Below are 27,810 nucleotides of genomic sequence, written 5' to 3'. Positions count from 1 at the left end.
ATCTATGGGATCAAGGATCCAAGTCAGGATAATGTATTGCATTTATGTATGTCTCCTTGGTTTCCTTTAATCAGGCATGATTCTTCAGCCTCTGCTTTTTTTTTTCATGAAAATAGATATTTTTTTAAAGAATAGACATGACAATAGACATTCTTTTTTAAGAATATGGCTTCAAATTGAATTTGATTCAGGAAAATACTATGGCTTAAATAAATTAATATTCACAATGGTAGCCTGTGATAGCCAGAAAGTCTAGCTTGAAATCTGTGTCCCTGCTACTCACAAACTTGGTGACCTCAGCTGGCTTTCTCAATCTCTTTTTTCCAAGTGGATACTTAGGGTCTCAACACTATTTGATGAAAACAGTTCCCCACTGAATTGTTTTCATGTTTGTCGAAAACTGACTGACCATGTAAGTGTAGGTCTTTTTCTCAACTTGCTAGTCTGTTCCAGTTATTTGTCTAGCCTCATGCCAGTCCCACACTATCTTGGTTATGATCGCTTTGTAAGGCTGAGAGTCAAGCTTTTGTGAGTTTTCAAAATTGTTTCTGCTATTCTAGACCCTTTATGTTTTCACCAAAGTTTTAAAATCAGCTTGTTGAGCCACGTGATCAAGGTTAACATCACCAGTGACAAATCATGTTGATAGCATGTACTCCCTGGTATGTGCTACAAAAGCACTTCCCCACTCTGGCATTCTTCCCCCAAACCCATAATTCAGTCTAAACAGGAGAAAAACATTAGGCAAACCCTAATGTTTTAGGCAAACTGAGGAACATTCTACAAAATACCTGACCAATAGCAATCAAAACCATCAAACTTATTTAAAAAATAAAAACAAGGACACAAGGAGAAATTGTCACAGACCCACTTTGACTAAGGAGACAGACAACTCAAATGCAAAGTGGCAACCTGGACTGGATCCTAGAACAAAATAAAAAGGATATCAGGGGAAAAAACAGTAAAATTCAGATTAAAGTGACAGTAATGTACCAGTGTTGATTTCTTAGTTTTGACAAATGTACTATGGTATATTCAAGATGGTAACATTATTGGAAGTGGGGTGAGAGGTATATAAAAACTCTGTACTATTTTGCAACTTTTCTGTAAATCTGAACGTATCCCAAAATAATAAGGTTACTTTTAAAAATCAGCCTGTAAATTTCTGTAAAAGCACTTATAGATGAATTTACAAAGAATGAACACCTTAATAATCCTGAGGCTCACAATCCACCAACATGGTACACTGCTCCACTTATTTGAATGTTTTTTCAATTTGTGGTTTACAGCACCGAGGTCTTCTACATCTTTTGTCAAAATTATTTCTAAATATTTTATGGTTTTCTGCTATTACAAATGGAATTATTTCATCTTCAATTGTTTGCTGCTATAATAGAGAAATATAATTGATTTTGTACATTGACTTAGTATCTTATAACCTTGCTAAACTCACTTATACTTCTAGTGATTGTAAATTTCTTAGAAAACTCTACGTGGCAATCATATCATCTGCTAATAGGGATGGTTTTACTTGTTCCTTTCCAATCTATATGCCTTTTTCCTTGCCTTATTTCACTGGCAAGGAGTATTTCACACTAGCATTTCTAGTAGAACACTGAATAAAAACGGTAAAATGAGCATCTCTGGCTTGTTCCTAATCTTAGTAGGAAAGCATTCTGTCTCTGACAATTAAATATGATGTTTGTAGATTTGTCAGTAGATACTCTTCATCTGATAGAATTCCCCTACCTACATTGTTTCCTGAGGTGTCTTTTTTTTTCTCTTTAAATCATAAAAGGAGACTAGAGCCTGTAAAATATTTTGTCTGCTCTATTAGGATGATGTTTATATGATTTTCTATGATCATCTAGATATGCTATGCTAAGTTGCTTCAGTCGAGCCCAACTTTTTTCGACCATATGGACTGTAGCCCACCAAGCTCCTCTGTCCATGGGATTCCATATGCAGATAAATAAATGTGTATGTGTCCTTACAATGAAATATAATTCAGCAGCAAAAAAAAGAGCATGCTAAAACATGAATGTACCTTGAAATCATCGTGCTAAGTGAAAGAAGCCCATCGCAACAGACCACATACAGTATGACTTCATATATATATAATTTCACGAAAAGGCACATCTAGAGACCTCCCTGGTGGCCTGGTGGTTAAGACTCTGCACTTCCACTGCCGGAGGTGAGGCTTCGATCCCTGGTCAGGAAACTTAAGATCCCACATGCTGCAGGGCAACGAAGCCCACCTGCCACAAATAAGACCCCACACAGCCTACTTAATTAATCAATTATTTTTTAAAAAGGCACATCTGTAGAGACAGAAAGTACATTTAGTGGTTGTACATGGCTGAGAGGGTTGGGAAAAATGGTGAATGACCACTAATGGGGATGAAGCTTCTTTTGTGTATGGTGACGATGTTATAAAATTAGATTGCAATGATGCCTGCACGACTCTGTAACTACACTAAAAGATACTGAATTGTATACTTTTGATAGATAATTTGTATAGTATGTGAGTTATAAAGCTGCTAAGGAAAAAACAGACAAAGTTAATTTAGTGGTTAGGGGAAGGGCATAAGGAGGGAATCAAAAAACATTAAAAGACTACAATACTTCCCAGACGTGGAGCCAATGAAAAAATGGATGTGAAAAGATGTTAACACTTAGAAATTCTTTACCCGGTAAAGGGTTCTTTTTGATAAAGATGATCCAGTTCAGAGATTGGATGATGTCATTGTTTTTACTACAATCTACTGAGCCAAAGGCCACTTTGAAAAATCATAATGTTTCCATAAACACAAAGTTTCCTTTAGGCAGGTTTTTGCCTTCAGAATGTTCCAAATGTCTTTGGTCAATGACCTTTATTTAATCTGTGGAGGATGAGGGGTAAAGCACAGAAATCTCCTTCGTGATTAGATTAATCTCTAACATGTTTTTTAAGTCAGCTTTTTAAAAATATATATGCACTAATGTACTTTTTATAACCATCATCCACATTCATTTAATGAAACACTTCCTCAGGAGAGCGGCTGGAGGAGTGAACAATGGCTATGGATTAAGTGATAAATTAATAAATTAAGATAAGAGGTAGTAAAGGGAAGAAGTTTTAAATTTAATTTTTAAGTCTTAATATATTCACATGGCTCCAAACTAAAAAAAAATTAAACATCTCAATAAAAAGTATCTTGCCCACCACCTTTCTACCTACTTTCCATTCCCTTCCACTCACCCACCACAGAAACCATTTAATAATTTTTATGTGTATCCTTCCTGAGTTTCTCCATGCAAAATGCAAGTAAATACACATATTTATACTTAGTTTTAAGGGCTTCCCTGGTGGTTCAGACAGTAAAGAATCTGCCTGCAATGTGGGTTCAATCCCTGGGTCCAGAAGATCCCTTTAAGAAGGGAATAGCTACCCACTCCAGTTCCTGCCTGGGAAAACCCATGGATGGAGGAGCCTGGCAGGCTACAGTCCATGGGGTCGCAGAGTCAGACACAACTGAGCAACTAACATTTTTATACTTAAGTTTTCTTTACATATAAAAGGTAGTGAACATCACCCTTCTGCATCTTGCCTTTTTTACTTAATGACATCTTAGAAATGTTTAGATAATGATACATAAAGTACCTCCTCATTTATTTTTACATAGTTTTTACAGCTGCATAGTTTTCTACAGCTCAGTATTCAGAGTTTGGTATGAATATATCATAATTTAACTAGTCTGCTGATGGAGATTTGGGTTTCCAGTGTTTTGGAATTGCAAATGCTGCTGCAATTAATACAACTCTGATCTTTTATCACTGTACACATGTATAAGAAGAAATGGGAATTCTAAGTCAAAAGCACATGCAATTGTAATGTTAGCAATTGCACCAATTTATATTCTCACTGGCGATGTACATGAGTGCTGGATTCCTCACAGTCTCAGAGTGTGTGTTAGCAAAGTTTTTGGATTATAACAGTGAGACATTTTTAGGACTTCCCTGGTGGACTCGGTGATAGAGAATCCGCCTGCCAATGCAGGAGACACAGGTTCAGTCTCTGGTCTGGGAAATTTCCACATGCCGTGGGGCAGCTCAGCCCATGCGCCACCACTATTGAGCCTGCGGCTCTAGAGCCTGGGAGCAGCAACTACTGAAGCCCAGAGCTCATGCTCTGCAACAAGAGAAGCCTGTACACTGCTCGCCGCAACGAAAGAAAAGCCAGCACAGCAACGAAGACCCAGCACAGCCAGCAAAACCAAACGATGAGACCTTTTAAAAATTATATCACACTGTGGTTTTGACTTGCATTTCTCTTCTTAAGAGTGAGGTCAAACATCTTTTTTCTATAGTTAAGAGTGACAGAGGAATTTATCAATCTTCCATCTAGATCCATATCTGAAGGAAAAAAAAAAAAAAAAAAACCAACCCTAATGGCCAAAAATTTCTTTTCTGAGTCAAGATGGTTTGATTTCTATATGCCAAGCACAAGCCTACTTTGGGGGTATTCTCTCTGCCCAACTTCACATTTAGATTTATCAGTCTAATCTCTGGTTAAATGTCAACCCCTGGGTGAGGCCTCGGTGAGCCTCCACATCCTGAGTGGCTGCTCTGTCCAAAACATCATTGTGTTTTCTTTCTATAGAGCGCATGGCTACATGATATTTTTCTTTCCTTTTTCCCTCTCAAAATCAACTTTATTGGCATTCTGGAAACTAAGCAAAAAATTACAACAACCAGGTGAACACTTAATCAAGGAAAAAAAAAAAAACAGATGAATCTCAGTCAGAGAACTCTGTGATGTTTTAACTTGCCCTGTCTCCATCCCCTGCTCTCCAGTTCGGCAGAAAGCTTTGACCATGGCAGTCCCCATTCCTAGCACAAGTTCCTAGTCCTGGAGGTAGTAGCAGTGATCTCATTCTTCAAAAATTGTGGCTGTTCATTTCAACCAGTCTGGTGGCTCTCTGAAGGGCCAGCTCAAAAACTTTACCCTCATTTTGCTTAATTCAGAATTCCTCCAAGTACGAGGCAGCTATGGGGGGCGGGGGGTGCATTTGATAGATTTAAAGGCAAATGTATTAGTCGCTGCCTCCCAGAACAAGAAATAATGGTTGGGCAAACAAAAGACCAACCAAAAATAATAATATTTAGGTATAAGGCATTTCTTTGAGACCCTGATTTTAATTCTTTTGAGTACCTGGAAATGAAATTGCTGGATCATATGGTAATTCTATTTTTAAGTTTTTGAGAAACTGCTATACTCTTTTCCATATAGCAGCTATACCATTTTACATTCCTATTCCTATCAATAGTGCACAAGGGCTCCAATTTTTCCACATTCTCACAAATACTTAGTATTTTTAAATTCTTCATAGTACTCATCTGAATTGGGGCGATGGGAAAGGAATCTGGCTTTGCTACTGGGCTGCTCAGGCAGCCTCAAACCCTGAGGCATTCTTAAAGCATTTAACTTCGTGCTAACTTTGAGCAGTGGACGTGAGATCCACCCCGGTTAAGTTCAGGTTAGCTTTGGGACATGGGGATATTTTCTTTCATCCATAATCATTGGATCTGGGCCTATAAATCAAATAGTTAAGAAACAAAACACAAACAAGGTCATAATTTGTTTCTTCCTGCCCTCTGTTTTTCTTGGCATGGAGAAAACTCAAGCCTTTCCTGACTGGGGATGGGTAATGACACTGTTGGGGGGTGGGTTGTGATTCATTAAAAGTAGCCGGAGTAACTAGCCTTTTATTTCTTCTCATTCTTTTCCCTTATTGTCCCAACTCATGTAAGGAAACACATGGAATAAAATAATTCTCCTGCTGATAAAGAACTTTCCCTCAGCTCTTTGTTCATTTGCAGCTATATGCTCCCAGAATCAGAATCAAAATCCTGGGGCTCTGGAGGCAACTATGGCAGATGTGATGGGTATTTCAGAATAGAGAAGGAAGGTCAAGAACCCTGGCTTATGGAAGCCACCTTCTTCACTCGCTTTTCTCACAGAGGTATCTATTACGTTAGGAAATTGTATGTGTCCCCTGGGATCCTGGCCACACGGCAGGGGTTGGGTGTGGCTGTGGTGAAGTCACAGTTCCCTGTCTCTAGTGTGATGACACTCGCACTTTCCTCTCAGCTGAGGGCCACAGTGTCAACCTTTGCTGAGGCCACGAGAGGGAAAAAGAAGCAGTGAGCAATAGAAAATATTCACTTAATAGTATACATAGATCATAATACTAAGAGAAATAATATTATAAGAAATAGCATAATATTTTCCTCTTTTACACTACATGCTGCTATTTTGTTTGAAATATTTTTATAATCTTTTTTAAAAGAAATGAAGAATACATTAAAAAATATGTATAGAAAGAAGGGTGGACAGTAACAGACCAAAATCCTAACGATAGCTATCTTAGGGTTGAGGGCTTAGAGTGGATTTTAGTTTTCATCTTTATACTTTTATGTATCTTTTTCCATTCTTTTTACAGACTGCATATTATTTCTGTAATCAAAAAGAAATTATAGTGTTATTTTTTAAGTTGATTTGTGTGCCCCAGCTTCCCGCACCTCTGTGGAATTGGAACAATTTATTTTCAAAGAGGTGGGCTTGGAAGGACCCTAGTGGGATGGGAGAGGTGAGAGACACACATGTGACCACACTCAGGGTCAGGGTGAGGTTGTGGAAAAATACCAGCGAAGCCACACCCTCAGTACGGTTTTGGTCAAGGCTACTATTTTTACTATTTTTTTAACCCGTGTTTTTTATTTTATTTTTAAAATTTTTACTTTTTGGCCACGTTATGCAGCATGCAGGATCCTAGTTCCCTGACCAGGGATCAGGCCCACATCCCCTGCATTGGAAGCATGGAGTCTTAACCACTGGACTGCCTGGGAAGGTCCAAGTTACTCCTGAATCACCCCTCCACTGGCTTTCCCCCCGACCCGCCCATGTGAAATAATCCCAGTTTACAACCTGCTGTTGTAAATCTAGCTTCCTTGCCTCTTATCATTTTTGTGGTCACCCTCTGAGCCTGCTCCCAGCACTCCACTGTCTCTGCGGACAGCTTCTCCTGTGGGGGACCCGGCCAGGAAGGGGAGCATGAAAGGATGAAATCTGTGGGTCCCTAATAACCGAAGTGGATGGTTCTTGTTGACTTTTGAGAAGGGGCTCAACAAAAAGGACACCCCTTCCCTATTCAGTCTCTGAATCAGCTGGGGGTCTTGGTGGTCAGGAGATGAATTATCTTCTGATAAGGCTATATGTTAAGAGATGTGGCTGATCATGTGTGCCCGGTAGGCTTTCTTGAATTCTAATTAAATAGACTTTCCCACAGTCCCAGGAAACACTGGACCAGGGTGCCCTCCGTGGGTGGAGGAATGCTGCTTCCCAGCATCTGGACCCTGAGAGCCCAGGAAGAGGACGACACTGGGAGACTCATATCCAGCTTCTCCTAATACTCCTTCTTCCCTAAGTGCAGGAGAAGGAAGACATGGAGAGGAGCTGTGAGCGTTAACGCTAATTGATGACCCTCTACAGGAAGGAAATATCTAGAGTGGGGAAAAAGCATTTTCCTCTCCCAAAGTTTTACTATTTCTTGGATTATAGAACATTGGGAAGATATGAAGCAAGCTATAAACCACCCCCTCAAAAAGTGCACGTAAGTGCCCGTGGCTTTGGTATTAATGGTTTCTATCTGCCTTTCCCTTTCTTCTGGTCTCTGTACCCCATCTTCCCAGGAGGAACTGTTCCTGCTGTAGTGTATGCAAAGCTAGCAAGGGCTGCTAATCAGATGCTGTTGGGGCATGTGATCCAATCTGTCCAATTAGAGAAGCTCATTTCCCTGGCCCTACTGTTTCAGGAAGAGACACTTGATCTAAGGTACCCAATCAGGAAACAGGACTAAAGGCAGGAAGACTGCTTAATATGAATACTGGATTTGGAAAAAGAGTAAACCTCAGAGCTCTCCACAGCTATTTTGTCTGCAAAAGTAGCAAGAATATAAAGAATAGAGCCCAACAAAGCAGAAAGGTGCCCTGGGGACGTTGTTGACCCTAGGATCTAGTCAGAAATGAAATCTGTCTAGTCTTGTGGTTACATGAGCCACTAAACTTGCCCATTTCTGGCTCAAGCTAGAGTCAGGTAGGTTGTCCATTCCTTGCAATGTATGCGCACACACAGAATTTGGCCTCCACTTTCCAAGGGTGCTTAGGCTGTGAAGCCCAAACATCCATCGGACATTCAGAGCTCCTTCATGGTGCCCTTTATAAACTTGAAAATTGATCAAGTATTCTAAAAGATTCAGATAGCTCTGGTTACTGCATTGGGGCAGCAATACTTGCTTCTTCATGTTGGTGCCATTTCTGCTTGCCAGCAACCTGGACACACAGACTGGAGGGCCTATAGCTTGAGAGAAGACAAGTAATATGGGTGTGCTGGAATGCACAAAATGCTAGGAGAAAGTGACTGATTCTCTTTTCCTTTATATGTAATGAATGAGAATTGGAGGTAGAAAGAAAAGCAAGACAACCCCAACCAAAAAGAAGAGGATGTGTGGGCAAGTTAACTTGCAAGATGGTGCTAGGATGCAGGGCAGTGTAGAAAAAACCATGGAAAAATAACAGCTAACACTTTATTTAGCATTTAATCAAGAGAGACATTAGGCACTTCACATGCATTGTAACAATTCTAGGTGGTAGGTACTATTGTTATTCCTACTCTACATACACTAACACTGAGATGAGATGGGTTAGGCACCTGTGAGAGGGTTCCACAACCCTGGAGCCAGGACTCTACATCATGGTCATGTGAACCCTGCACTTCCTAACCATCACGTCCTCTTCTCAAGTTAAACACCTGAATTAGAACCTAGCCTCTGTCTCTTGCTTGTTGAGTGACAGTGGGCAAATCAGCCTCTCTGCGCATGTTGCCTCACCTGGAAAACTCATATTATACCAGATAGATAACCGTTTTCTTAAAGCTCTTTTGGGACTTCCCTGGTGGTCCAGCAAGGGGCATGGGTCTGCTCCCTGGTCGGGGAACTAAGATTCCCACATGCCACCCAGGGCAGCCAAAAAGTGAAAACAAACAAAAAACCTCTTTCAACTCACAATTTCAGGAAAACAAAAACAAAAACTTTTAAAACACAACTCCCCAATCTAGGATTTATATTCTTGGCCTGAGCTTTGCCCTTCAAGATCATATAGATTGGTTTTTCCCATGGATTTAGGATCAAAGGGCTCCTTCGGGTTATGTGTTCCTTTGAAATGGATTCAAAGGCATGCTTTTTCAAAGTGCAGGGGAAACTGGAAAGCCTTCATCCTTGCTGAGTGAATCACCATCCCAGAGCACAGGTGACAAGTCCTGACCCATCCCTACACTGTCTGATAAACCCACAGGTCACAGGTCTAAAATCAACCCCACTTTTCCTTCTTCCTGGCTCCTTTGTGGGCTTTCTGATAAGGTGCCCTAAGTCAGCTGTGACAGTGTTTTCTCTCTCTGCAAACAACAGTCCCCAGGGCGTGCACTCTGCCTGCAAGCTCCCCAGCTGCTTCCAGCTCTCGCTCTGCCCAGAGCCCTTTAATTGCTGCATTCCAACAAATTAGCCATGTGACAGAAGATTATTTTTAACTTCAATAGAGCAGCTCCCTCTCTTTTAATATATCATGCTTGGCCCACATTCCCTCGGTGAAAAGGGCACCATCGGCTACTTCTGAGAACTTTTAATTACTTCAATTGTTTGCAAAATCCTTAGAAGCTTAAAAAAAAAGTTCCTTCTCCTTTTCCAGTTTTCCCATTTGCTATTTAATGAAAGCTGAGGCTGACTCCAACATGGGTATTTACCAGCTTTAAGGGGTCTCCCCAAAGCCACTCTATCTGCTGCCATTCTCTGCAGGACAGTTTTCTGAAGTGCAAACCCATTGGGGGTTGAGAGGAAGGCAAGCTCCAGAACAACAGAGGCTCGTTCCTCAGCCCCACATGGAACCCCAGAAGGAGGCAGGATGGGGATGGCTGGCAGCCTTAGGAAGACTGAGTGCTAAACACCTCCTAGGTCTTGGGACCCTCCAAGAGGCTCCTGATGATTGAGCTTGACACTATGCTGAGCCTTTCGCCTTCAAGTAAACCACACAGAACAATGAGCATCTCAGGGACCACCATGTGGACCAAAGACCATTTAATTTTTCTGAATTTCCTCAACTCCAGATATTTCTTGGCTCAGGTGGCCAAGTTGGCAGTGTGGCCAAAAAAGAGCAACATTGTGTCACCCACCATCACCTTTAAGTTCAAGTCTCCCCCAAATTGAGAAATGTACATTTTCTTATGCCTGAGTTTTATAAGGCAATTCATACAGGTTACAAAATAATTCATACAGAAATGTATCATTCCAGCCATTTTCTATCTAATCCCACCCCTTCCCCACGGTTTTGCTTTCTACCATTTCTGTCACCCACAGTCAACCAAGGTTCAATAATATATGGAAAATTCCAGAAGTAAGCAACTTATAAGTTTTAAATTGTGCACCATTCTGAGTAGCTTGATGATATCTCGTGCCATCCTGCTTCATCCCAACAGGGCTGTGACAAGTATCCACAATATATATGCTAACTCGATAGTCACTTAGGATTCTATTAGGTTATCAGACTGCCATCATATCACAGTGTTCAGATAAATCTTATTTTACTTAGTAACATCCCCAAGGCTCAAGAGTAGTGATGCTGGCAATTTGGATATTCTCTTACTGTGCCTAATTTAGAAATTAAATTTTATCACCCTGAATATTCATTGGAAGGACTGATGCTGAAGCTCCAATACTTTAGATATCTGATGTAAAGAGCCAACTCATTGGGAAAGACCCTAATGCTGGGAAAGATTGAAGGTGGGAGGAGAAGGGGACGACAGAGGATGAGATGGTTGGATGGCATCAACGACTCAACGGATAAGCAAACTCTGGGAGATAATGAAGGACAGGGAAGCCTGGCATGCTGCAGCACATGGGAGTCACAAAAAGTCAGACATGAATTAGCGACTGAACAACAAAAGTATGTATGTATAGGGGAAAACATAGTATATATGGAGTGTGGTACTCTCCGAGGTTACAGGCATCCACTGAGGGTCTTAGAACATACACCCCATGTGTAAGAGGGAACTATTTTATATATTTTTTTATATTTTATATTTTTAATGCACTGTGAATTATAAAAAGACAGATGTGCGTGTGCATGTGTGTGTGTATGGGTGAATGGGTGTGGTTATATGTTGGTAAAAAGGAAGGAGTGTTTCAGGCAGTGGGAACAGCATACATGCATGCTGACAGGTGAGAAAAAGCACAGTGCACGTGGGGAATGGAAAAAAGGCCAGCATGACTGGGATCTGCAGGGAGTAACATGTTATACCCTCAAACTCCAGTTCTTTCAAATTTTTTTTCAAGTTTTTAAAATTGAGGCATGTTTTACAAAAATCAAATATCTACATTATAATGTGGGTCAGTGAGTTTTGACAACTGCAAACACTCATGTAAACCACCACCCAAATTAAGATATAATGTTTCCTTCTCTTCAGAAAGGTGCCTAGTATCCCTTTTCCAGTCTCTGCCCCCCAAACCTGGGGCGGCCGCTGTTCTGATTTCTGTTACCTAGATTTGTCTCGTTTCTTCTTGGAATCATGCAGTGTGCACTTGTCTTTCTACATTGTGTTTTTGAAATACATCTGTGTTGTTCCAACAGCTCCCACCTGGGTGATGGTTTTCTGTTGGGTTTGCAGGAGTAAGTGGAAGTCATAAATTCGGGCCTAACCAGAAAAATTTCATTAATGATGGATTTTCTTAGAACAGGCTTACATCAACTGCCATGGACCACAGTAGAACTATTTAGACGTGGCAAGGTGCTTCTGATTAAAAAGAAGCTGGCAAGATGTAACTCAAAGCTTATCCTTGACCTAGCTCTTTTACATTTAGGAGTTTCTCTTACATTTAAATATACTCACGCAAGTACAACATGATATCTGTATAAGAATATGAATGCCAGGACTATATTTCATAGCTGAGGATTAGAAACAAACTAATGTCCATCAGTAGGGATCTGATTAAATAAATAATAATGAGTCCAGAAATGGAACCCTATCCAGTCATGAAAATAAGTGAGAAGGTTCCTTATGGACAGAAATGAGATGATTTCCTAAGGGCAAGAAGTGGAACAGTGTGTTCATTCACTTTATTCAATGAACATTTATGAAGAAACTACAGTATACCAGGTGCCATTCTACACGCTGAGGATATAACACTATACCATTAAAGTCCCTCTCCTCGTGCTGCATCCATTCTAGTGGCAGGAGTAGAAGGAAAAACAGACAGATGAAAAATGTATTTGTAGGGTGTGCTATCATTAATATAAAATAAAAGAATAAAAGCGGGGAAGAGGAACTTAACCCTGGTGGTCCAGTGATTAAGCCTCCATGCTTCCCCTGTAGGGGGCGCGGGTTTGATTGCTTGGGTAACTAAGATCCTGCATGCTGCAAGGCACAGCCAAAAGGTAGGGGGAAAAAGGGAAAAGAAAACATAAACGCATTCTTTTATTTTTTATTTTTAAATAAATAATGCAATGCCTCGAGGCTTGCATGATCTTAGTTCCCTGACCAAAGAGTGAACCTGGGTCCGGGCAGTGAGGGCTCTGAGCCCTAACCACTGGACCACGAAGGGATTCCCAATGTGTTTTTTTAAAATACGCATAAAATCTCTATCTTGAAGAAGATACTCCAACTGGTAGCACTGGGGAAGAGAACTGGGAAGCTGGGGCGCATGGACAGAGGAATAAATACCACTTTGTGTTCTTCGTACCCTCTGAATTTTAAAATTTTGAATGTTACCTAACCCAGAACTAATGGATATAATTACAATTTTTTTCTTTTAAGTTGGAAGAAGTTCTTGGCAGTAGTTCCAAGCACCTGGGCCCTCAAGTTGTGGGAAACGCCCAACTGCTTTTGAATCAGGGCTGGAGGAAAGGGCTAGCTCCAGCCTGTCACTCACTGCTGTCATGAACCAAAGTTATAGCATCACTCCAGGAAGATTAAAGAACCATCAGGGGGACAGAAGGAAATAAAATCAATCTTGAGTCACTTATGTTTCACGGGTATTTATAAAAGGCTTAGGAAGCTCCTTCCTAAATATGAATTAATGTCAAGAGCAAGTCATCTCAGGAAATGCAAGTTCCTTTCTTTAAACTTTCTGGGACCATCCCATTCTGGAATGAACTGCATAGGGCCAAGTTCTTTCACAGGGAACATCTGTGTGTGGGCAGGTGGAGGGATGGGAGCATAATAACAGGACCATCTAAAAAAAAAAAAAAAAAGAGCGAGGGAGACCTTCTAACACTGAATTTGGACCTCATCTTTTTTCTCAGCTTCCTTTGAGTTCTCCATATGTTTGGTTGTATGGGAAGGAAGGTCTATAGGATTATTGATTGGGTTTATTCATGTGAAAGTGGCAATCTGTAAGAGGAGCCTGACTGAACTCTGTTATCTTTTTTTCTTTTTCTTAATATTTACTTGGCTGTGCCAGGTCTTAGTTACAGGATATAGGATCTAGTTCCCTGAAAAAGTGAAAGTGAAGTTGCATAGCCGTGTCCGACTCTTTGCGACCCCATGGACTGTAGCCCCCCAGGCTCCTCCGTCCATGGGATTCTCCAGGAAAGAATACTGGAGTGGGTTGCCATTTCCTTCTCCTGGGGATCTTCCCAACCCAGGGATTGAACCCAGGTCTCCTACATTGCAGGCAGACGCTTTAACCTCTGAGCCACCAGGGAAGCCACCCACGCCCCCTGCATTGGGAGTGTGGAGTCTTAGCCACTGGACCATCAGGGAAGTCCCTGAAATCTGTACTCTTTGTGAATGTTTGTGTTCCAGAAGCTTCCCAGAATTATTGCATGATGGCTCTGTGACTACGATCTCTGTGTGGTCTCCAGTCAACCAAAATGGGAAAAAAAGTTTGGCTTTGAATAACAGGTCTATAATTATCTTAACTCACAATAAATTACCCCTTTAAAAAATCCTATCATTATTTTTCTTATATTTTTATTAACTTTTAATTAGTAGTTAACATAGGAATCTAATTTTGAAAAAAGTAGATTGTTGGAGATAAAATTTTGGTTCTCTTTAATCATTTCCTACAATGCTAATTTAATTGGTCTGGAGTGTGGCTGGCAAGTATTACTTTCTTACAATGATTCTAATACTCAGCAAAGTATGAGAACCACTTGTCTAACTGATAAAGGACTCCAATATTTTTGAAAACTCAATACCTAGATGTTATGGAAAATATATACATACATTGAACATAATAAATGGTTTTCTTTCTCTAAGTGAAAGGTGAAATTTCCCTTTCAATACGGACTGCATTTTAGCAAAAGCACTTCCATAAACTTTTGGGTTTTGTAAATAAAAAGCCAATTTGTGGGACTTCCCCGGTGGCTCAGTGGCTAAAACTCTGCACTCCCAGTAGGAGGCCTGGGCTTCGATCCCTGGTTGGGGAACTAGATCCCACATACTGCAACTAAAGACCCAGCATGGTCAAATAAACAAATAAATATTAAAAAAACAAAAAAGCCAATTTGCAATCCTGGAATGAAACCTGAGGACAATGAGACCCTAAACTTGTATCAAAGTTATCACTGTTGGGGAATGTTGCACCTCTGTAGATCATCAACATGTGGCTTGAGACTGGGGACTGAGGAACCAATGAAGAAGTTTCTTGGCTAGAGACAGAGAAGGTTGTCCAGACCCTTCTGGAAGGTAAGGCTGAGACACTTAAGGACTGTGCTGTCCAATACAGTAGCCACCATCTGCATGTCGTTGCTAAATATAAGTGAATTAAAAATTAAATCAAATTAAAAATTCAGTTTCTTAGTCATAGTGGCTACATTTCAAGTGTTCAATAGCCCATGTAACTAGTGGCTACAATACTGGATGCGAACATAGAACATCCCCATTGTCAAAGATGATGACACAGAGCTGTCTTTGGGACAGCACTACTGTAGAAATCATTTTACATGGTCTTATCTGGTTGGTAGTTTAAAATTCCCTTTCCTGAAATGTAATTACGTGCTCTCATTACCAAGCTTTCGACACAGTTTTAAAGTGATAATAACAGCTAACGTTTATTGTACACTTAACATAACCATCAGTTCTCTTGGTTGCAGACAGCAGGTTTCTCTCTTGCTAATTTAAGCACGAAGGGACTTATTAAAGGGTATGGCTTTAGCGCATAGAATGGGTAAGAAAGTCAAGAAACAGACTCCAGGCTAAACATCCAGGAACCACTCCCAAAATGATACTGTGGAACTCGTTGACAAGCAAGCCACAGCCTCTGTCACCGTCCGGAAGCTTCAGAACTGCTAAGCTGCCACCACAGCTGCTGGTTCTAGAATCACGAGGCCTTGGCCATAAACGGCCTCAGCAAAATGGATGCTTCACACCTGCCTCTTCCTCCACGTAGCTCCTAGTTCTAAAGACTCACACAAATGGAATCCAAGTCATAAACAGAACTGGAGCTGCAAGGGAGTTTGTGACATGTTATGCAGGTTTATCCCTCCAGCCTCCTGAAGTTCAGAAAGTGAGCTAAGACAGGGCTGGAATGGGTTTGGAGCAAACCAGTCAGTCTAAAGTAACTGCCATGACCTGCTGTATGCCAAATCCTGTGAACATGCCTGATGGCACTGCTTTCTTACAGAAATTCAGGGAGGAAGGACCTGTAATCAACCCCCTTTGACAGAGGAGGACACTACAGGAAATGGTGGGGCACACAGACAGTCTTAGCTGTGCTTTGCGAAGTTAGAAGAGGGCCCTCTGCCCACTCAGGGAGAGAAGGAAAGTGGAGCGAGGAGGGGACAGCTGCCTTGAGAAGCAGGGATGGAAGATGACCACACAGGAGAAAAAAAGCAGCAGTTCCAAGGTGACAAAGGACAGCCAGAATGAATTTGAGAACTCACGAGTGCTGCTGCTGTACAAATTCATGCCAGATTCCAGAGTCCCTGCCCTCTCCACAAACCCACGCCGCCCTCAGTGGGAAGAACCATAACTTAACGCACAATTGAGACACAAGGACACTTGTCTGTCTACATCCCAACAACCCCAGTTGCATCTGTGGCACAGGACAGGAGTACAAAAGTAAAGAACTCAAGCAGGGAAGGCTTCCAGAAGGAGGTGAGTTTTTAGTGGGTTTGAGAGGAGATGTGTAAGCTTATGCACAGCTGTCAGAAGGCAGAGGGTTTCAGATGAAAGAGCGCATCCATCCTCATGCCAAGACTCATGCCAAGGCTGAAAGGGGGCAGCCACTGTAGCATATCAAAGCAGTGCCCTTGACTGAGGATGAAGGAGGTGAGTCAGTGTTTGGGAGAGAACAATAAATAAGCAGGGTTGGGAAGGGAGTTGATTTGCAGGATAAAATCATGTGAAACCCTTCCTATGATAATAATTAAATTCAAATATTAGTAAAGTATGTATTGAAACTGGACTTGAAGCAGAACGAAAATCTCGGGGAGTGGGTCCTAGACATTTTCTAACAAATACTCCTGGGTTAATTTTCCTGATCTGCCTGTCCTGAGGACTATTCTCAGTCTTAGCTTCTCTGTGATGCAGCTCAAGTTTTGGTGAGCAGGGGTTGGGGTCCCTTTGCCACATCATTCTTTTCTGGAGACATTATAGTAGGATCAAAAGACAACTACATCAGGGAAAAGAATACAGCTCAAGGAAATGGGACTCTTGGAGTTGGGCAACTCAGAAAAATTTAAGAAAGGGATGTCAACACCCCAGACATATGCTGGCAAGTTTGATTCTCACTGTGCTTAAGCTTTACCAAACAATACATTTTAATAAGTGTTTCCACCTGCCAAGTTCAATCTTAAGCCATTTAATAATATATTAAATCATTTAACCCTCACAGCAATTACCAACACTAAGCTTTCCTCATTTTACAAAAGAGAAACATGAGGCTTAGACGGTCCCACAGCTAAGAACTGGACTCCACAGCCCATGGATTTAACTATCCTGCTATGCTGCCTTGATTTCTTCTTCCTCATTTGTGTTTTCTTATTATTTTTCACGTGTTATGTTTATATACTTGTCAGCTCCAAAAACTAGAAGTTTCTTAAAGTGTAATGATCAAGTCTAATAATTCATCCTTTGATACCCTTACCCCCAGCACTTACCGGAGATGAGCACACAATGAGTGCTTAATATACATAAGCAAGACAGAGCTTTGTGACAAAGTGATCATTCACCTTATACTCATCAATTCTTGCAGACATTCACAGCTTCCAGAGAACAAGTAGAAGGAGAAAATCCTCATTCATAGAGGACCACAGTCAAGGCTCTTGGATCCTGACAGTCACAGGCTTAAATCTTAACTCAGACATTTTAGTGGTGTAATCTCAGGCAAATGTTAAAAGGAAAAATAAATTTAAATTACAATTTATAGGCACTTCCCTGGTGGTTCAGTGGCTAAGACTCTACGCTCCCAAGGTAGGGAGACTGGGTTCAAACCCTGGTCGAGGAACTAGATCTCACAGGTCATCTGAAGAGTTTGCATGCCACAATGAAGATCAAAGATCCCGCATGCTGCAACTAAGATCCGGCACAGTCAAAAAACTAAATAAAACTAATTAAAAGAATTATAATTTATAAAGAATTATTCTTTAAAAAAAAAAAAGGCACTGCTGTTGGGACATGAAAAATAGCTAGGAAAGTTTATGATTCAGGATTTAAATACATATATTAAGTATGTGTTTTATAGAAGTGGTAGGTGGCTGTGTTCCCAGAAGAGCTCAGTGTCTTGCTAGCGGGCCTACTGACTCTCCTGGGCCCCTCCTATTGAGAAAGACCCAGCAGCAAGAACAGGGACTCATGGTTAAATGTTAACTTGTGTTTATTTCTCTACAACTGCCTGCTGTTTAATTTGGCCAACCCAGTGAAGATTCTTTCGTAAGCCTGTGTGTAATTTCTAAACACCAGACCTACGACCTTTACACACATGCTAAACATTTATAGAGTGGGAGAGTTCTCCTTTTTTCTCCATCAGTGGAGTGAGTAAATACCAACATCCTCCCCTCCCACCCCCTCCCAAAAAGTATTCTTTGATCTGCACTACAGATAAACCAGTAATAATTCATCCTGATCAGCTAAGAGCTATAAAGCAGATTCTTTGATAAGCCAATTAATTTCAGAGGGCACTGGGGCTTGTTTCTTCCTGATGCCGATTTAGATTCTTAAAGTCATAGAGTTTTAGAGCTGGGAAGAGATCTTTTAAGATTAGCTTGTCAAACTGTCTGATGTTAACAGAAGGTTGCTGCTGCTGCTGCTAAGTCGCTTCAGTCGTGTCCGACTCTGTGCGACCCCATAGACGGCAGCCCACCAGGCTCCCCCATCCCTGGGATTCTCCAGGCAAGAACACTGGAGTGGGTTGCCATTTCCTCCTCCAATGCATGAAAGTGAAAAGTGAAAGTGAAGTCGCTCAGTCGTGTCCGACTCTTCGAGACCCCATGGACTGCAGCCTAACAGGCTCCTCGGTCCATGGGATTTTCCAGGCAAGAGTACTGGAGTGGGGTGCCATTGCCTTCTCTGTTAAAAGGAGATGAGAAAACTGAGCTTCAGAGAGGGGAAAAAGGCAGCGTAGACTCACTCACAGATGTTAAGGAAGAAAGAGCCCTATAGGAATTATTTGTCACAAATTTCTACAAAATTTTAAGGTTTCTTTGATATTGCTTTTTGTTTCTTTTGTAATCTGGTAATTCAAGTATAGTTTTGGGGCCTGGAATTGGAAATCTGTGGACACTGATCCTGTTTTACGCTGACATCAGAAATACGTGAGAATCATTGCTGCCCCCTGCTGGAAGTTTAAAATCTCATAGGTTTTCCAGGTTATAGGGAATTTTTTTTTAACCAAAAAAATTATAAAAGTAATGTTTCTTTAGGTTAAGAAGTTTAAACAGCATGAAAGGATGAGGGGAAGGGACAGTTAGAGAGTTTGGGATGGACATGTACACACCGCTGTATTTAAAGTGGATAACCAACAAGGACCTACCGTATGGCACATGGAGCTCTGTCTGCTCCATGTTTGTGGCAGCAGGATGGGAGGGGAGTCTGGGGGAGGCTGGATGCATGTGTATGCATGGCGGAGTCCCTTAGTTGTTCACCTGAAACTGTCACCACATTGTTAATCAGCTGAACCCCAATACAAAATAAAAACTTAAATAAAAAGCAGGAAAGGGTATAAAGAGAAACTAGAAATCTGCTTCCCTGCAGTCATACTTTCCAATGATAATTGTCATTAACAATTTTGGGGGAACATTCTTCCACATTTTTTCTACTTATGTATATATATATGCACATGTGTATATATGTATTACACACAAATTGGACAATACTATGCACACTGTTTTGCAACATGTTTTTCTTTTTTCTTTAATTTACTGATTTTTGAATAATACATTCAAACTAATATTATTTCAATTATACCTCAATTTTTTTAAAAAAAGAACTGTCTTGAACACCTTTCCAAAGCAGTATATATTGACAAACCTTGTTCCTACAATAATATTTATTTCACTGCTTGGGTGTATCACAAATTATTCATTCAGTACTTCTTTGATGGAATAAAACATAAATCTCTATAAAAGTAAGGATTTTATTATTTTCTTGTTAGTGCTGTCTCTCATAATGAGAATAAAGCTCAATAAAAGTTGTTTAATGAATGACTGACATTTTTCTAGTTTCAATTATTTTTCTGTTTCAAAAATGCTGCCCTGAATATGTTTGTGTCTGTATTTTGGGGCACAGGATAAAATCTAGGAAGACGAACAGGTTCAAAGGCAAGCAAATCTTAAATTTTGATTGATGGCCAATTTGGTACTTTTAATGATCCAGGAGTTTAATAATTCTATCATTCCCATCCCTGACTGAGCATCAAAATTCAGATTCTCCCAGAGAATTTAATTTAAAATAACTCATTTCTGCACATACCTTTCCTGTTCTAATTCAGTTGTGTGTGTGTGTGTATGTGGAGGGAATATATATATTGAATAGCCCCTCCACAACACCGTGATTCCAGTGCATACCCAGGACCAGGAACACCTTACCCACTTCTTGCTACACTGCAGCAGATGGAAATGTGCTCTCCTATATCCTGATTGTAACATGGTTACTCATTTGTTATGCACCTGATGCTTATCGCGTGCCTACTGTATGCAGGACCCTGTGTTCCCTCTCCCAGAGGCACAGCTGTACAGGGGGTGTGGTATGGATTTCGCCCCACCCATGGGTGGTGGTGCTGGGTTAAGTGGGTGAGTCTGTTGGCTGTACTTGTGTTGGCCGGTGGCTGGGGTTTGGGGAGGGAGCAGCATGTGGGTGAAACTTAGGAATCCTGCAGCACTACAGTGGCAAGAATCTTTAAGAGGCCTCGATGACATGTCTGTGTGTCTGACAAACACGGAGCCAGTCCAGTTCTAGGTCCTCTTAGGCGACTGCTACTGGGGTTCCCTACAAGTGATGTGTGGGGTGGGGCACAGTCCTTTTCCTCTGGGCCCTTCTAAGGCAGATAAAATAGAATGCAGATGAAACACACATGGGAAATGCACTGTGGACAGCCAACAGATCGGGGTCATAAAAAAGGATGACAGATTCCACGTCATTCGTGACCCACCCAAATGTCACATCCTTTGGCAGTTCCTGCCACAAGCAGGTTTGTTTCCACATACTTCATAGCACTGGAAATATAACAATGGAAAGAAAAAAAACATATGGCTACTACTGTCACTTGAGGTTTATTATGTCAAAACTTCTAGTTGCTTTACTGGGCGACCCCATCATATTCCCCCAATAGTGCAGGAAACTCAGGGAAGTTAAATGACTAGATAAAAGCCACACAATTTGTTTAATGGAGTGGTCTTCATAGTTTTTCTGCTTGTAAATGCCATCACATGGGCTTCCCTGGTGGCTCAGCAGTAAAGAATCTGCCTGCCAATGCAGGAGACTTCGGTTCGATCCCTGAGTCGAGACGGTCCCTTGGAGAAGGAAATGACAAACCAATCCAGTGTTCTTGCCTGGGAAATCCCATAGACAGAGGAGTCTAGCTGGCAACAGTCCCTGAGTCGCCAGAGGGGGTGACATGTGACCCCATGTCGCCATGGGGTCACAAAAGAGTCAAACACAACCTAGTGACTAAACAACAACAAATGCCATCAAATAATTTTGAAAAATGGCGTATCCCTAGAAGCAGACACACTTCTATGGACGTTTAACTTAAAACAAAGGAGGCACTACAAAGAGTGGGAAAAGATCTTTTTAAAAAATAGCGCTAGGATCCCCGGATACCTAATGGAAAAAAATGAAATTGGACCTTTCTTCATTTCATATACAAACATAAAATCCAGGTGGATAAAGACTTAAATGTGAAAGGCAAAAATCTACAGTTTTTTTAGAAGATGATATTATCTATATCTTTATGACTTATGAATGAAAGGATTTCTTTAACAAGCCCTGTCAGCTCTCATGATATAAGAATGATAAATTAAATTATACTTAATACGTAAATTAAGATACCCAGTGGTTCTTAAGTATACTCTCTGAAGAGTATAATAATAGATAAAGCACAGAGTGAGAGAAGATATTTGCAATAGGTAACCATATAATCGGGGGAGCCTGCTGGGCTGCCGTCTATGGGGTCGCACAGAATCGGACACAACTGAAGTGACTTAGCAGCAACCATGTACTCAACAGACTGTTGCATTATTAAGCTTAGGCAGCATGGTTAAATGGATTTACTGGAAAACAGGCATTCTTTGAATGTATATTTCACAAGAAAAAAAGAAAAGAAATTACTGCCTAAGAATATGTATCCCCTTGTCAATTTTAAAGTTGATATCTGGGAGGGAGGCTCAAGAGGTGCAGATATATTATACTCAGAGCTGATTGACATTGTTGTACAGCAGAAAGGAACATAATATTATAAAGCAATTTTACTCCAATTAAAAAATAAGTGGACATCTAAAAGTTTTTCATCTTGTTTACATGTTTTAAACTTGTACAATAATGCTCACAGCAGCCTTATTTGTAACTCTGAAATTGGGAACAGCCCAAATATCTATGGAGAGTGAATAAACAAATTGTGGATTTTTGTACAACGGAACATTACTCAGCAATAAAAAGGAACAACAGGGATGAATCTCAAAAACATGGTGATACAAAAGAAGTCCAGCAGAGAGCGTCTATTATACTACATGATTCTGTTTATACGAAATTCAGGAACAGACAAAACCAAGGCATTGAAACCCAAAGAGCAATTGGGCATGGGGATTGGCTTGAAAGGGGCATAAGGGAATTTTCTGAAGTGGTTCATCATGTGTTAACTAGATACAAAAGATGTAACTTCTGCACATTACAGATCTTAACATTTAAAAATAAAACTATTTATTATATTACTGTCATAAATATATCCAATGAAATATAAATGCAGTAGTGATTTGATATCTACCATCATCCATTTAAAAATAAAAAGATATGGGGATTTCCCTGGTGGTCCATTGGCTAAGACTTGGCATTACTGATGCAGAGGGCCTGGGTTCGATCTCTGGTCAGGGAACTAGATCCTGCATGCCACAACTAAAGATCCCCTCGATCGTGTCTGAATCTTTGGACCTCATGGACTGTAGCCCAGCAGGCTCCTCTGCCCATGGAATTTTCCAGGCAAGAATACTGGAACAGGTTGCCATTTCTTCCTCCAGGGGATCTTCCCAACTTAGGGATCGAACCCGCATCTCTTATGTCTCCTGTGTTGGCAGGTGGATTCTTTACCACTGGCGCCACCTGGGAGGCCCCAAAGATTCCTTCATGTGGCAACTAAAGATTCCTGTAGCTAGAGATCCCATGTGCCACAACAGAGATCCCTCGTTCCGCAATTAAGACTTGGCACAGCCATATCAATAAATATTTTTAAAAATTCAAACATATCTGATCTGAGATCTAACTCAAACATATTCATTATGGTATCTTGGGCAAGTCAACCTCCTAGAGACTCAGTTCACTCAACAGTAACACTGGCAAAATGAGACCTCTTTTGCAGCATTTTGGTTAAGATCAAATGAAATGGCAGATCTAAGTCATCTTAGCATAGTAAGTATTAAACAGTAAACATGCAAAAAAATTTTTATGAGTATTATTTCCATAAATTTGTTGTCACATTATATGTTTCTATCCTTTTTCTCTTATTACCTCTTGAGCATAAAATAATCTTTGGGTCCAAAATTATTATTTTATGGTTAGGTACAATTTTTATTACCAATAAAAATTCCTTACTATGAACACACAATGACTTAGTTAACAATTTTATTATCTTTTGAGTTCTGATTTTTTTTACATAACAAGTAATGTTGTGATGAAAATCCTTGTACTTAAATCTTGGTGCTCTCATTCATGATTATTTCCATAGAGTAAATTTCTGAACAAGGCAATTTGTATGGCTTTTGCATTTTTTTTCCCTTTTTCTTTTTCTGAGTTGCTCTCTGGAAAAGCTGTACTGATTTACTCTCACCAGCACTGGCTGAAACTGCTTATTTCACAGCACCCTCCCTGACACTGGGTATTAGTATTTGTTAAAATTTTACTATTACTATGATAATTTAACTGGAGTGTATCAGGCATTGTTTACAGGCCTTATCTCATTTCCTCTTCACTACAACCCTCTAAAGGGTCCATTTGGTAGTCTGGTGTCCTTAGAAGATTGGGAAAACAAGGCTTCCAGAGGTTAAGGTCCTAGCCAAGCTAGTACAGGCACACCTCATTTTATTGTGGGTCACAGACGTTGAGTTTTTTTTTTTTAACAAATTGAAGGTAATTCGTGCGACTCACTTCATTGCAGTGGCCTGGAACCAAACTTGCACTATATACCTCTGAGGTATGCCTGTAACTTCATAGGGCCAGGATAAGCCTATTTGGTCCCTAACATGCTAACTATGGCGCTTCCCTGGTGGCTCCGCTGGTAAAGAATCTGCCTACAATGTGGGAGACCTAGGTTCAACCCCTGCCTTGGGAAGATCCCCTGGAGAAGGGAATGGCTACCCTTCCATGGACTATAGTTGATGAAGTCTCAAAGAGTTGACCACGACTAAGTGGTCATGCTGACCATGGCTTCTCCCCTGTATCACACTGCCTCCTGCTGGTGCCCATTGAGAGGGCAAGAAGTCCTGAAACTCCTCCAATCAGATTCCTTAGATGAGATTTGGGTATTTGTGGTCAGGAAGAGAGTGATGCTGGGACAACCACATAATAGTGGGACTCTGAAAAATGAGAAAGCTCATCAAGCTTTTCCCTTAATATTTATGCAATTTATGTGCTCCACATTAACTTTAAAAAAGAGAAAACAAAAAATGAGATTTTTGATATAGAAGAAAAGGAAAGGCATTTCAGGCAGGCGGGCAATGAATGGATAAGTTAATAAAAGTAGCTCACACTTACTGAGCCCTCATACAAGCCAGACCCCCTCACCAAGGGCGCTGGAAATACTAATTCATTTAATTTTTATACAACCCCTATGCGGTACCTCTGTTATTTGTGCTTGACAGATGAGGAAACAGAGGCACAGAGATGGTTAAGTAACTTGCTCAAGGTTACACATCTAGCAAATCCAACAGTCAGGATTTGAGGCAGGTAATTTGGCTCCCGGTTAGAAGCAGATAGGCTGGAGCTTCTCTGGTGGTCCAATGGTTAAGAATCTGCTCTGCAATGCAGGGGATACCGGTCTGATGCCTGGTCCGATCCCTGGTCCAGGGAGATCCCACATGCTGTGGGGCTACTGAGCCCATGAGCTGAAATTACGGGAGCCTGCACATCTAGGGCCTGAGCTCCATTATAAGAGAAGCCAACGTAGTAAGAAGCCTGTGTACCGCAACCAGAAAGTAGCCCCCATTTGTTGCAACTAGAGAAAGCCTGCGCAGCAATGAAGACCCAACTCAGCCAAAAATAAGCAAATAAGGCAGGCAGGCTGGGATCACAAAGCAGCCACAGTCACCAAAGATCTGACAGAATGAGAGGCCTCTTCCCCTATTCTGGAAAGTCCACCATAAGGAGATTTTGTCAGACCAGGATACTGAACAGTTTAAGGTCCAAGTCTAATTCATTCAAGGATCCAGCATGTCATGTCACATCCTCAATGATGCTGCCACTTGTCCTCCTGAGTTCTCATTTAGTGGCCCCAAAATAGATCTCTGCTGATTATGGTCCAGTGGCATTAGTGGAAAAGCGTTTGAAGTAGACCAAGTACTGGGCCTCCCAGAGAAGGGGCACATACACCCACCAGAGCTGCGATTTCTCTGTTTAGTTCCGATGATGCGCCATGAATTCCAAGTGCATCAGAGACACCTATAGGTGGCTCACATCCTATATCCCCACTTGCTACCTACACCCACAGCCCACCTAGTCCTTTGGAAATGCCCCTTATTCACTAACTCCCTTGCCTGTGGAAGATATGGTAGATGTGGAAGACAGTGATACATGCAATGAAGAAGGCTCTCTAAGGTCAATGTGGCAAATCAAACACAGAAATGTAAAGAAGTAAGTAAAGCTCAGGAACCCAGTTCGTGTAACCCCAAGCTGGAAGTGGATTTGGAACTGGGATTGGACAAGACTTAGAAAAGGAGAGATGAAAAAAAAAAAAAAGAAAGAAAAGGAGAGATGGACCTCTCCAGGCCTATCTACAAGGATAGAAATGGAGAAAATAACTCAGGGTATGTATCCTGTAAAGTCATAAGATTATGCAGTCAGCGGCTCTGTAGCTAGAAAATCATAACACAAATATTTAAGAAAGGGGAGGCAGTTACAAGAATGTCCCTGTTTGAGTAAATATAGTTTCCTGGTGGACACAGAATTAAATTTCAGTAAAAATAAAACACTGGTGGTACAGTTTTCCAACATGTATCAAAAGCCTTACTCATATGCCTCCTCAATTCTATCCAACCTCACGTGGCAGGCCCTGGGCTAGGCTCTTGGATGCATGGCAAACAAAAGACAGAGTGCCAGCCCCCAAATGAGCTGACTGTGGAGAATGTATTTCAGGAAGGGTGAAGTATGAGGTGCTCAGGACACAGCACAGGCAGGATTTAACCTAACCCAGAAAACCAAGAAGGGGTGAAATGTCTTTTCAGTGACACTTGAAGGACAGGAAGGATTTAGGAAGGCTAGAGTGGACAAGTGAAGTGAAAGTTGCTCAGTCATGTCCAGCTCTTTGCGACCTCATGGACTATACACAGTCCACAGAATTCTCCAGGCCAGAATACTGGAGTGGGTAGCCTTTCCCTTCTCCAGGGGATCTTCCCAACCTAGGGGTCGAACTCAGGTCTCCCGCATTGCAGGCAGATTCTTCAGTGAGCCACAGGGAAGCCCAAGTGAAGGCTCTGAGCAAACTGAGTAGTAGGTGAAAAGGAAACGATAGAAGTTGTATACACACACACACACACACACACACACACACACATGAAACATGAGCCCAAAATCAAGTTGGCAATAGGCTCCTTCTTCAGGCTTTAAAAGCCATTTTAAGGGGTCTGCATCATGTTCAAAAGTAAAAGGGAAGAGTGATGAGTGAAATTCTGATCAGTGTTCTACTGTATATTCTTTGACTCAGTAATTCTACTTTAAGGAAATTATCCTAAGGAAATAATTATGAATTTATGCAATGATACATTTAAAAGGGTATTTCTAATATTGAGATAGTCTAGAATTACAAAATTTTGAAATAAACAGAATAACTTATGGTGGTGAAAGTGATAGTCTCTCAGTTGTGTCGGATTCTTTGTGACCCCAGGGACTGTAGCCTGCCAGGCTCCTCTGTCCATGGGATTTCTCAGGCATTGGAAGCAGATTCTTTACCACCTGAACCACCAGGTAAGCCCCCTTACAGTAGTTGTTTAGATAAATGAGACTTTGGTTCATTGGTAAAATGTTCAGTTCAGTTCAGTCACTCAGTTGTGTCCGACTCTTTACGACCCCATGAATCGCAGCACACCAGGCCTCCCTGTCCATCACCAACTCCCGGAGTTCACCCAGACTCACGTCCATTGAGTCAGTGATGCCACCCAGCCATCTCATCCTCTGTCGTCCCCTTCTCCTCCTGCCCCCAATCCCTTCCAGCATCAGTCTTTTCCAATGAGTCAACTCTTCGCATGAGGTGGCCAAAGTACTGGAGTTTCAGCTTTAGCATCATTCCTTCCAAAGAACACCAAGGACTGATCTTCTTTAGAATGGACTGGTTGGATCTCCTTGCAGTCCAAGGGACTCTCAAGAGTCTTCTCCAACACCACAGTTCAAAAGCGTCGATTCTTCGGCGCTCAGCCTTCTTCACAGTCCAACTCTCACATCCATACATGACCACTGGAAAAACCATAGCCTTGACTAGACGAACCTTTGTTGGCAAAGTAATGTCTCTGCTTTTGAATATGCTATCTAGGTTGGTCATAACTTTCCTTCCAAGGAGTAAACGTCTTTTAATTTCATGGCTGCAGTCACCATCTGCAGTGATTTTGGAGCCCAAAAAATAAAGTCTGACACTGTTTCCACTGTTTCCCCATCTATTTCCCAGGAAGTGATGGGACCAGATGCCATGATCTTCATTTTCTGAATGTTGAGCTTTAAGCCAACTTTTTCACTCTCCTCTTTCACTTTCATCAAGAGGCTTTTGAGTTCCTCTTCACTTTCTGCCATAAGGGTGGTGTCATCTGCATGTCTGAGGTTATTGATATTTCTCCCAGCAATCTTGATTCCAGCTTGTGTTTCTTCCAGTCCAG

General features: G+C 41.2%; 1 protein-coding gene and 1 long non-coding RNA gene across 3 annotated transcripts in view; one reads left to right on the top strand and one right to left on the bottom strand.

Moving 5' to 3' along the window:
* Nucleotides 1-27,810, bottom strand: part of NIP7 (nucleolar pre-rRNA processing protein NIP7) — a 66,954-nt gene that overhangs the window by 5,277 nt on the left and 33,867 nt on the right. The gene's annotated exons all lie outside the window — the stretch shown is intronic.
* On the top strand, nucleotides 5,457-13,105 carry LOC133230353 (uncharacterized). Of its 2 annotated transcripts, none has more exons than XR_009730821.1 (3): nucleotides 5,457-6,186; nucleotides 7,332-7,655; nucleotides 12,902-13,105. It is a non-coding gene; the product is annotated as an uncharacterized LOC133230353 (long non-coding RNA). The 2 variants fall into 2 exon arrangements; XR_009730820.1 differs by having other exon boundaries at nucleotides 5,552-6,186; nucleotides 7,476-7,655.

The sequence above is a fragment of the Bos javanicus genome, chromosome 18 (assembly GCF_032452875.1).
Source record: "Bos javanicus breed banteng chromosome 18, ARS-OSU_banteng_1.0, whole genome shotgun sequence".
In the NCBI taxonomy this organism is placed as follows: Eukaryota; Metazoa; Chordata; class Mammalia; order Artiodactyla; family Bovidae; genus Bos; species Bos javanicus.
This window is presented reverse-complemented; position numbering and strand designations above follow the sequence as displayed.